Raw genomic sequence first — 10,578 nt, 5'->3', positions numbered from 1 at the left:
TTCCCAATTCTGTGTTCAGTGACATCAGATTGGTAGCTCAATATCAACAAGAGTACTATTTCATCACAGAAATCAGCAAATACCACAAATCGGAGCTTGATTTATGGTTCTGTGGATGTAAAGGCATTCAAATCAGAAAAATAGAAAAAAATATTAAAAATTTAGATACATCAAACTTGAAAGTGTGTCATGTCTGTGCCCATTCAATTATGAATAAGATAAAAAGTGAGGGAATATTTTTCCACTTATTCAAAAAATATTCATTTCAACAAAGAATTTGTTCACATCATTGGTGAATGAATGAAGGTTTGACACATGTCTTCATTGTTTCACTTTTTATTATTTGTTGAGGTAAATGCAAATTCAACTAACATTCACATCAGATGTATTATCATTTGTCAATTACAGCTCTTGCTTGTCTTAGAGTTCAAGAATTCAGGAAAAATCAGTAAAAGTATTATGTGAGAATTGATTACTATATGGAATTTACAATAAAAATTTTTGTGTATTTTATTATTATTATCTCTAAATTGTGGGTTATATACCTTCACAGAAGTAAAATTTATAATAAATGTATGTATGTAAATATGTGCACTTTGAGAGCTATTAACATTTATCAGTACAACACTGGTTATATAATTATTTTTATTAAGTTAATAAGCAATATTTGCATAACATGAACATATAAATGTTGTCCACTGAGGAGCCTAATAACAATTTTTCTTGGATAAATGTTTGCTCTTCTTAGGGTTTCTTTCTTTCTTTTCTTCTGCAGAATCTTTGCCATAATAATTCTCCTTTGTTGTTGTTGTGGGACTAGGTGATTGAACCCAGGGGTGCTTTACTATTAAGCTACATGCCTTTTTATTTTTTGAGACAGAGTCTGAGTTGCCCAGTCTGGTCTTAAATTTGCAATTCTCCTGTCTGCTTCAGGCTGCTGAGTAGCTGAGATTACATGTGTATGCCACGGCACCAGCTAATTCTCATTTCATTTCTAAAAGCTCCATTGTATCAGAAATACTATAGAATGTTTTACAAGATATGGAAAAAAATAACTCCTTCCCAGACTCCTCAGGCATCTTACTGAAATTTTGATTAATTTCATTCTAGACGATGGCACTAATGATTCTTCTTTAGTTTTTTTGTATCCCAATCTTCTTTCTTAAGCTTATTCTCTTGTCTCTTTTTTCTGAGGGGTGTACAGGGGTGAATACTGGAAATTGAACCCAAGGGTGCTTTACCACTGAGTTACATCCCCAGTTCTTTTTTCTTCTTCTTCTTCTTCTTTTTTTCTTTTGTGGACAGAGTCTCCCTGTGCTGCTTAGAGCCTCTCTAAGTTGCTGAGGCTGGCCTCGAACTTGCCATCCTCCTGCCTCATCCTCCCAAGTGGCTGGGATTATAGGCATGCACTACTACATCCAGCTTCTTTCCTGCTCTTTAGTTACTTGTTCAAAGTAGTATGAGGCACACACGTGTAAAAAATGATTGAAAGCCCTGTGTTCAGGAACAGTGTTTTAATCAATGAATTTTACTTTGTGGTAGGCAGACAAGAAGATGACCAGAGAAATCACCTGGGGAAACTTCAAGGCCAGCATATGGACATCTTGAACAGTTTAGTTTCTTCAGAGAAGAAACCTATCTGCCACCTGGGGGTAGGCACTTGGGGCAAAGTGTGATGAAACCATCAGTCTCTTTTAGTCCCAATATCTCACTTCCACCTCTTCTTTTTTTTTTTGTTTCTTTCTTTGTTTGTTTGTTTTATTTTGTTTTGTCTTTTTACATCTCTGAACATGAAGCCTTTATGAAGTTCTGTGGAAGCAAATCAAAATTCCACAATTCTGAAACACTCAGTGTTAGAATTTGATCATATAGTTCTACCAGTTATCACCATTCTATCTAATTTCTGATTCCAGAATTTTGTTGAAATCTTTCTAGTACCCAACAATGGCACACATGCGCGCACACACACACACACACACCACAAAGTTTTTCAGACCATCCTATCTGGAAATAACTGAAATTTCAAGATCAATTTTTGATTCAATTTTCTTTAAACCAATATCACAAAGATCACAAGAGGCAGGTATTGTGGCTCATGCTTGTAATCCCAGTGACTTGGGAGGCTGAGGCAAGAGGATCACAAATTCAAGGCCAGCCTCAGCAATTTAGCAAGACCCTATCTCAAAAAACAAATAAAAGGGATGGGGATTATGTTGGAAGTCACCCGGGCTCCAAAGACTAACTTCCCCATCCCCCAAGAAGAGCAGTCCAATGGTGAGCCCTGCTGGCTCCCATGATCCTTACCCACCAATCAGAAAGCACCCCAGCCAACTGTCAAACCGTTCAACCATTAAACTGTCATAACTGTCAAGCCACCCCCAGCTCTATAAATATGCAGAGCTGTTCCTCAATAAATGGGCATTTTCTCCAAAGGCAAGCCTTGATCGTTCTTTCAGATTAGATCAGTGATAGAGTACCTCTGGGTTTAATCCCAGTACCCCCCACCCCACCCCACCCCCCACCCCGCACACACACACCCAAATCACAAGATATTAAGCAATTACCAGAACAAAATCAAAAGCAAACAGACCTGAAAGCAAGCCAACTCTGGAGCAGTATTGCTCTGATGGCATTTGATAAAAAATAATGTCAAATCCAACAGTCCACGCACTGTGGAGATTCTAATAGGAAAAATACTTCTCAGTAACCTGAAGTCCAAAGGACTACAACTTCAGACCAGAGTGAAATGTGATCACCCAGGTGGAAGAAGGAAACCTTGAGCAAAAATATCCATAACATGGTTAAGGTGATCCCAGCCTAGAATTTGCTGCTGCCTGACAGAAGCTATGCAAAACTTCTTTTGGGGCGGCACTTTAATCTTATGTCTTAATTTATATCTCCATAAATAAAATTTTAAGATATCAACAATCTATAACAAAAAGAAATAATAAAAGAAAAACTTCATGAAAGGAAAATAGTAAAGACAATAAGCATGAGAAGAGTTCAAAAATTTCCAATATAATCAGACACGATTTTAAAAATTGGCTTACTATGCTTAAAGACACAGAAAAACAGCTTGCAAACATCAGCAGAAGAGGAAAACATAAAAAGCAAGTGGCACAATGTTTTAAAAGAAACAAGCAGAACTTCTAAAAATATATTTTTAAAACTCAATGGATCCATTTAAAAGCAGATTAGATAAAGCTGACAGTAAAATTATAAGAAATTATTGAGGAATGTAAAGATGAAAATACTAAACCTGCTATTAAGTTTAAGAAACGGAAAATGAAGTGAGAATGTTTCACAATATTAAAGAAGCAATACTTCCTAGAATTGATGAAAGATATTAATCCTCAGATTAAAGCCAAACAAGTCTCAAACAGAATAATATGAAATTCAAACTGATATTCATCCTGATGAAACTGCAGAACTCCCAACTACAACCACAACAAAATATTGTAAAAGCATGCAGAGATAAAAGGGAAATTATGTCCAGAGCAGTGGCACACATCTCTCATCCCAGCTATTCAGAGGCTGAGATATGAGGATCCAAATTCAAGGCCAACCTAGGTAATTTGGCTGGGTGCGGTGGCACACACCTGTAATCCCAGTGGCTCAGGAGGCTGAGACAGGAGGATCATAAGTTCAAAGCCAGCCTCAGCAAAAGAGAGGTGCTAAGTAACTCAGTGAGACCCTGTCTCTAAATAAAATACAAAATAGGGCTGGGGATGTGGCTCAGTGGTCGAGTGCCCCTGAGTTCAATCCCTGGTACCCCCCACCCCACAAAAAAAAAAAGAGACCCTATCTCAAAATAAAATTAAAAGGATTGGGAATGTAGCTCAGTGGTAGAGCACTTACCTAGCATACATGAGATCCTGGGTTCAACCCGCTGTATAGAAAAAAAGGAAATTAACTACAAATGAATAATAGGATAATAGCTACCTTCTATAATAGTAACACTGTGATATATAAAAGTTTGTGCATATTTTTTCTTTGATAGACTATTTTTAGAGCAGAAAGTATAGAAGCTCTTACATACCTCCTGCCAGTACATATACATGGTCTTCCTCACTACCAACATTTCATGTCAGAGTGATACCTTTGTTTCAATCAAACCACACTCGCACACCACTTGTCACCCAAAGCTTACATTAGGGTTCGCTCTTGGTGGTGTACTTTCCATGGGTTTAGATGAATGTCTAATGATATGTATCTACCATTATTGTATCATACAGAATGGTTTCACTAACCTCAAAATCCTCTGTGCTCTACAATTATTTTTGACACATCATTCCACTTCTCTGAAATTCACTCTTTGTCTGCTCTTCCAAACATACCTTGCCTATCCTTTTGTAACAAAATCAAATCCTAATTGGTCTGTAAAGCCTTCTCCTATCTCCTTCCTCTGAAGTCCTGTGTAGTTACAGTGTGATTAAAAAGTGATCAGCACTTTTTAAATGAAAAGAAATCGGAATTTATGGAATAATATTTTCTTCTTGTAGTGCTGGGGATCAAACCCAGGGCCTCATGCATGCCAGGCAAGATGCTCTACCACTGAGCTACATCCACAGCCTCATGAAATAATATCTTTAGTATGCCAAAGAAAATATTTGACAATTAGAATGGTACAATGTTTCACAAAGACAAATAAAGATGTAATGTTTCAGTAATGTTTCACAAAGACAAATAAAGATCTTTTCACATGAGCAATAATAAATATACTTCATCACAAATAGATTTTCAGTAAAAAACATTCTAAAAGATATGTTTTGGTCAAAAGGAAAGTATTCCCAGATAAAATGCTAAAGTGGAAACAAATGCAGAGTAAAATTAAGGGTTAAGTATGCAGATAAAACGAAATAAACATTATCTTTATAATAACAATAATGGTAATATTCTGTAATTAATTAATTCATGACAACAATATGATGTAAGACAGGAGCGAAGTAACAAGGTTAAGGTACCTAAGGACCTTATGTTGTCCAAGAAAGAGATAAAGGTACCAACTTACTTTAGACCTTGATAAATTATTCATGTTGCAATTTCTAGGGAAACCACTAAAGGAAAAGAAATACAGTATATGATATCCAAACACAATTTAGGCTGGAATTAATAATAAAAAGATAACTAGAAAATATATTTTAAAATTAAGAAATAAACTTCTGAATTTCACATGAGTCAAAGAAGAAATAATAATGAAAATTAGAAAACATTTTAAACTACAGAATTACACACACACACACACACACACACATACACACACACACACAGTTCCATTAAGCCATTTTAAACCTTTAAAAGAAACAGCACAGAACTCCTGTAATCTTAGCTACTAGGAAAGCAGAGGCAGGAGGATCGAAAGTTTAAAGATAGCCTCAGCTATTTGGAAACCCTGTCTCAGAAATAGGTGGGGGTACATTGCTGGAAATGTAGCTCAGGGGTAGAGTATCCCTCGTTTCAATTCCCAGTTCCACAAAAGCTAACAGAAATAGCATAATCTGATATATTATTTCTTCCTTTTTCCCCCCTTTCTGTATGCATTTTTAAGTTCCATTAAAACAAACAAATAATCCCTACTACAGATATTTTGTTTCAAGCACAGGAAATCATTTACAAGTCATATTTCTGAGAACTTCCCTATTTAAAGACCTTCTAAGGCTAAAAATTTATCTCTTTCCATTACAGGAATACATTTATACTTAGAACATTTTCATAAGCATTCTTAATTTAGTTTCAAAAAATTTTTTCACATTAACCCAGGTAATAAAACCACTTTCCTTACAATGAAAACCAGCTGTTGTCTACTTTCTGATTCCGATCTCTTTTTTCCTTCATTAATCTAGTATAATAAAGCAATATTTACTGTGGTTCAGAGAGAAGATGCACAGAAAATGATTACAAAATTCTCAAATTTAAGCATGGGGAGGTAGTGAGTGTGTGTTGATTTATTTTTGTTTTAAAGGTTGGAAAATTTTGAGCTAGGTATATTATCTAAAACAAAAATTAGTTTAACAACAGAAACAAAAGCAAACAAAAACCATCTCCAACTGGATTTATTCTCAAACATGTTGACAAACCACGTAAACTGGGAAGTACATTTTGCTTTTCTGAATATGTATGAGTTACTCAGTATTCCAAATAAAGGGCTTTTTTGGCCCAATAACAGAGTGTACATTAAGTACATATTAAATGGAATCAGCAATGAGAATATAATATTTCATTCATATGTTTAAAATATTTTTGAGAGAATTTTGATTCCCTGAAATGGACAACCTGCTAAATAATAAGGGAGGTTGTTCATCACATAATAGTACTCTTTTCAGTAAATATACAAGTCACTGCTTTCTTGTTTGTTTAAAAATATTTTTTTCTGTTAGAGTTTTATGGGTTTCAAGTTTTATATTTAGGGTTTAAATCCATTTTAAGTTAATTTTTTGTGTATAGTGTTTTTTCTCCTATGAGGAAATCCAGTTTTCCATTATAATTTATTGAAGGAATTGTTCCCACTGTTTTGGCACCCTTGTGGAAAATTTGTTAACCATATATATTTGGATTTACATCTGGCTCTCTGTTCTGTTCCACTGGTCTGTGTGCCTGTTTTTATGCTAGTACGATACTGTTTCGATTGCTATAGGTTTGTAATATAATTTTAAGTCAAGAAGTAACAAAATTTGTTTTTGTTTTTCTCATCAGAATTTCTTTGGCTGTTGGGATCTTTTGTGGCTCCATACAAATTAAGATTGCTAATCTATTTCTGTGAAAATTTCCATTGGGATTTTGATAGGGATTGCATTGAATTTATATATTATTTAAAGTGGCATGAACATCTAAATAATATTAATTCTTCTGATCCATAAATATGAATACTTTTTCCATTTATGTATTTTTTCTTATTTAATTTCATCAATGTTCTACAGTTTTCAGTATAGAGATCTTTCACCTTGTTGGCTAAATTTATTGCTTTTCCTTGACATTGACTTTGACAATGATTTCTTTTCTATAAAACCAAAAGCTCAAACTACAAAAGAAAATAAAAATAAATGAGACTACTCCAAACTCAAAAGCTTTTGCACAGCAAAGGAAACTATAGACAAAATGAAAAGGCAACCTGCACACTGGGAAAAAGTATTTCCACATTACATATCAGAGATTAATGCCCAAGATTTATAAAGAACTCATGCAACTCAAGAGCAAGAAAACATATAACCTGATTTAAAAATAGGCAAAGGAATTAAACAGACATTTCTCCAAAAATGTCATAAAAATGGACCTATGGTACATGAAAAGGTCTTCACCAGTACCTATCATCAGAGAGACACAAATCAAAACCACAATGAGTTACCACCTCATACCTGTTAGAGTGGCTACTATCAAAAACACAAGAGATAACAAATGTTAGTGAGGATGTAGAGAAAAGGGAATCCTTGTACAGTGTTGGTGGTAATATGGATTGGTACAGCCATTGTGGAAAACCGTATGGAGACTCCTGAAGAAATTAGAAAGAGAATTACCATACAATAGCAATCCCCTTTCTAGGTACATATCCAATTGAAATGAAATCGCCACTTACTGAAGACATCTGTACTTCCAAATTCATTGCAGTATTATTCACAATGGATAAATGGGTAAAGAAATTGGAGGGTGGGGGGGAGAATGTGTGTGTGTGTGTGTGTGTGTGTGTGAGAGAGAGAGAGAGAGAGAGAGAGAGAGAGAGAGAGAGAGAGAGAGAGATTATTATTCATCTTTTTTTTTTAAAGGAAGAAATCCTGCCATTTCCATGACATTGGATGGATCTGGAGGACATTATGCTAAGTGAACGAAGCCAGACATAGAAAGAAAGTTATCACACTTATAAATGAAATCTTTTTTTAAAGTTGAATATATGGAGATAGATAATAAAACACTAGTTAACAGAATTAGTGTTAGGGAGAGGGTTAGGGGAGATTTAGATCAAAAGGAACAAAGTAGATCAAAATAAGTCAAAAAGTCTAATGTGTAATATGGGACTATAATTAATAGTGTGGTTCATTCTGGAGCTTGCTTCAGCAGCACATATACTATAATTGGAATGATACAGAGAAGATTAGCATGGCCCCTGCACAAGAATGACACACAAATTCATGAAGCGTTTCATATTTTTTATGTTCAAATATGAATATATCACCAGTGAAACTCCACATCACATACAAGGCAAAAGTGGGATCCTAATTACAATAAGTTACACTCCATGTATATATGTCAAAATACCCTCTTCTGTCATGTATATCTAAAAAGAACAAATAAAAGATAAAAAAGATATCTTTAAAAATAGTGTAGTTCAGGGCTGGGGTTGTGGCTTGGTGGTAGAGTACTTGCCTAGCATATGTGGGGCACTGGGTTTGATCCTCAGCATCACATAAAAATAAATAAATAAAATAAAGGTAATGCATCCATCTACAACTAAAAAATTATTTTTTAAAAAATAGTCTGGTTTATTCTGGATTTTTATGAAATGAGGAGATTATAGCTGCTCTTCTTATGGCAGGGGTGGATAACTATATGAGATTGTTAATTTATTCCAGTACAGTAATCATTTCACTATATGTGTACCTTATGATGGAGATATATATTATTTTTATATTTATTATATTATATATGTTATATATATAATAAAATTTACTTAAAAAAAGAAAAAAGCATTTTTATTTGTAAAATCAACTGGCAACAACAACAAAATATGACTGTCAAAAGAAAACACATTGCCTTCCAAACTTCCTCACTTTGGAAAAACATAATAGATTAGAAGCAGACTAATTATTTTTAATGAAACACATGAGGACAAATTCAGCATCAACAAATTTCAAATCATCAATTGATTCTCAGTTTATCTCAGTGTTCTTATCTCTACTTCTAGTGACTGGTATCATTTTAGTTTTGTGATTTTTTTGTTGTTGTTAAACATGCAGACTTGGTCTGTTAATAAAGTATGTCTATTAATTATTTGATTTATAGAACAACATCTTCTGTAAAAGGAACAGGCAAAAAATGGCCTCTAAAAGCTAATAGGTTATGACCTATTATATCCTGAAATGTTTAATAGGTTTAATTTTTCAGGAGTGGTACCATGTCTTTAGATACCAATTCAACAATTCCCCCCTTTAGACAAAAATGTGCTTCTTTTTTTAAAAAAATATTTATTTTTTAGGTGTAGATGGACACAACACAATGCCTTTATTTTTATGTGGTGCTGAGGATCCAACCCAGGTCCCGCCCGTGCTAGGCAAGCGCTCTACCGCTGAGCCACAATCCCGGCCCCCAAAAATGTGCTTCTTGATCGCTAACCTGTAATACTAGTCTGTTAGTATTCTGCAGGCATTCAGGGTTTCTCTACTAATATACAAGTCCACTACAATTAAGGACAGAAAGGGAACAGAGTCCAATTGAATGTGTACAAGGAAGCTGGGCAGAATGTAATTTAATTATTAGAGTTGGAATTTGTCCAGAACTCCACCTGCCATAAGGAAAGTACCCCGGGATCATTAATGACCACAAATGGTCAGGATTCCAGTTTTACAGTTCACCCAATTAATTACCAAGCACATCTTCTGCTCCATCATTAGGTGACAGAGCTGGGGAATCTACTCTGCTAATTAAGAACTTTGGGCCCTGTGTTAGTTTCCCAGAGGACTTTTCAGGGTATGTGGGTATATGCACCTGGCCATGTAAACATACACTTAAGAAGAAGTACTTCCATAACAGAGAGTGAATTAAAGATTCCAGCCATTATTTCTCCACATGACTTTGATAGGACAATCTCTATAGCACAAGACAGACAAGGTTGAAAAATGCTGGACTCTGGGAAGTTTGTAGGAGTTATCTCTACTCTCTCTTTATTATGGTCAAGCGCAAAATGTACAAATCGTTGTACACAGTGCCGAATATATGCCCTCTGATGGATTACATCCTCATACTTTATAGCAGGTCTAGTTTCAGGATCTTAAAGTATTCTTAGAGGTAAAAATGCAGGGTGGGTAGGGCCGGGACTCAGCAGCAGAGCACTTGCCTAGCATGCATGAGGCACTGGGTTTGATCCTCAGTACCACATAAAAATAAACAAATAAAATAAAGGCATTGTGTCCATCTAAAACTACAATAAATAAATAAATAAATAAATAAATAAGTGCAGTGTAAAGATTCTCACTTCTCACCAAAGGAATAGAATAGAAGATACAGAGACTAATCCAAACAAATACAGTTATCTCATACTAGACAAAGGCACCAAAAACATACATTGGACAAAAAGATCATTTCTTCAACAAATGGTTCTGGGAAAACTGGAAATCCATATGTAGTAAAATGAAATTTAATCCCTATTTCCCACCCTGCACAAAACTCAACTCCAAGAAGATCAGAAACCCTGCAGCTCCCAGAAGAAAGTGTAGGCCCCAACACTCCAACATGTCAGTTTAGGAATCAACTTCCTTAACAAGACTCCTAAAGCTCAATAAGTAAAATCAAAAATCAATAAACGGGGTAATATCAAACTAAAAAGATTCACAGCAAAGAAAACAATCAAGAATGTGATGAAAAAACCTACAG

At 34.8% G+C, this 10,578-nt stretch overlaps 2 non-coding genes across 2 annotated transcripts; one reads left to right on the top strand and one right to left on the bottom strand.

The window, feature by feature from the left end:
• Positions 1-4,496: 4,496 nt before the first annotated feature.
• Trnaa-ggc (transfer RNA alanine (anticodon GGC)) lies at positions 4,497-4,570 on the bottom strand. Its single transcript has one exon. It is a non-coding gene; the product is annotated as a tRNA-Ala (tRNA).
• A 3,467-nt stretch (positions 4,571-8,037) lies between these two features.
• Positions 8,038-8,140, top strand: LOC114104696 (U6 spliceosomal RNA). Its single transcript, XR_003584870.1, has one exon. It is a non-coding gene; the product is annotated as a U6 spliceosomal RNA (small nuclear RNA).
• Positions 8,141-10,578: the final 2,438 nt, after the last annotated feature.

The sequence above is a fragment of the Marmota flaviventris genome, chromosome 7 (genome assembly GCF_047511675.1).
Source record: "Marmota flaviventris isolate mMarFla1 chromosome 7, mMarFla1.hap1, whole genome shotgun sequence".
NCBI classification, from domain to species: Eukaryota; Metazoa; Chordata; class Mammalia; order Rodentia; family Sciuridae; genus Marmota; species Marmota flaviventris.
Note: the sequence above shows the minus strand (reverse complement) of the source record. Positions and strands in the feature narration are given on the sequence as shown.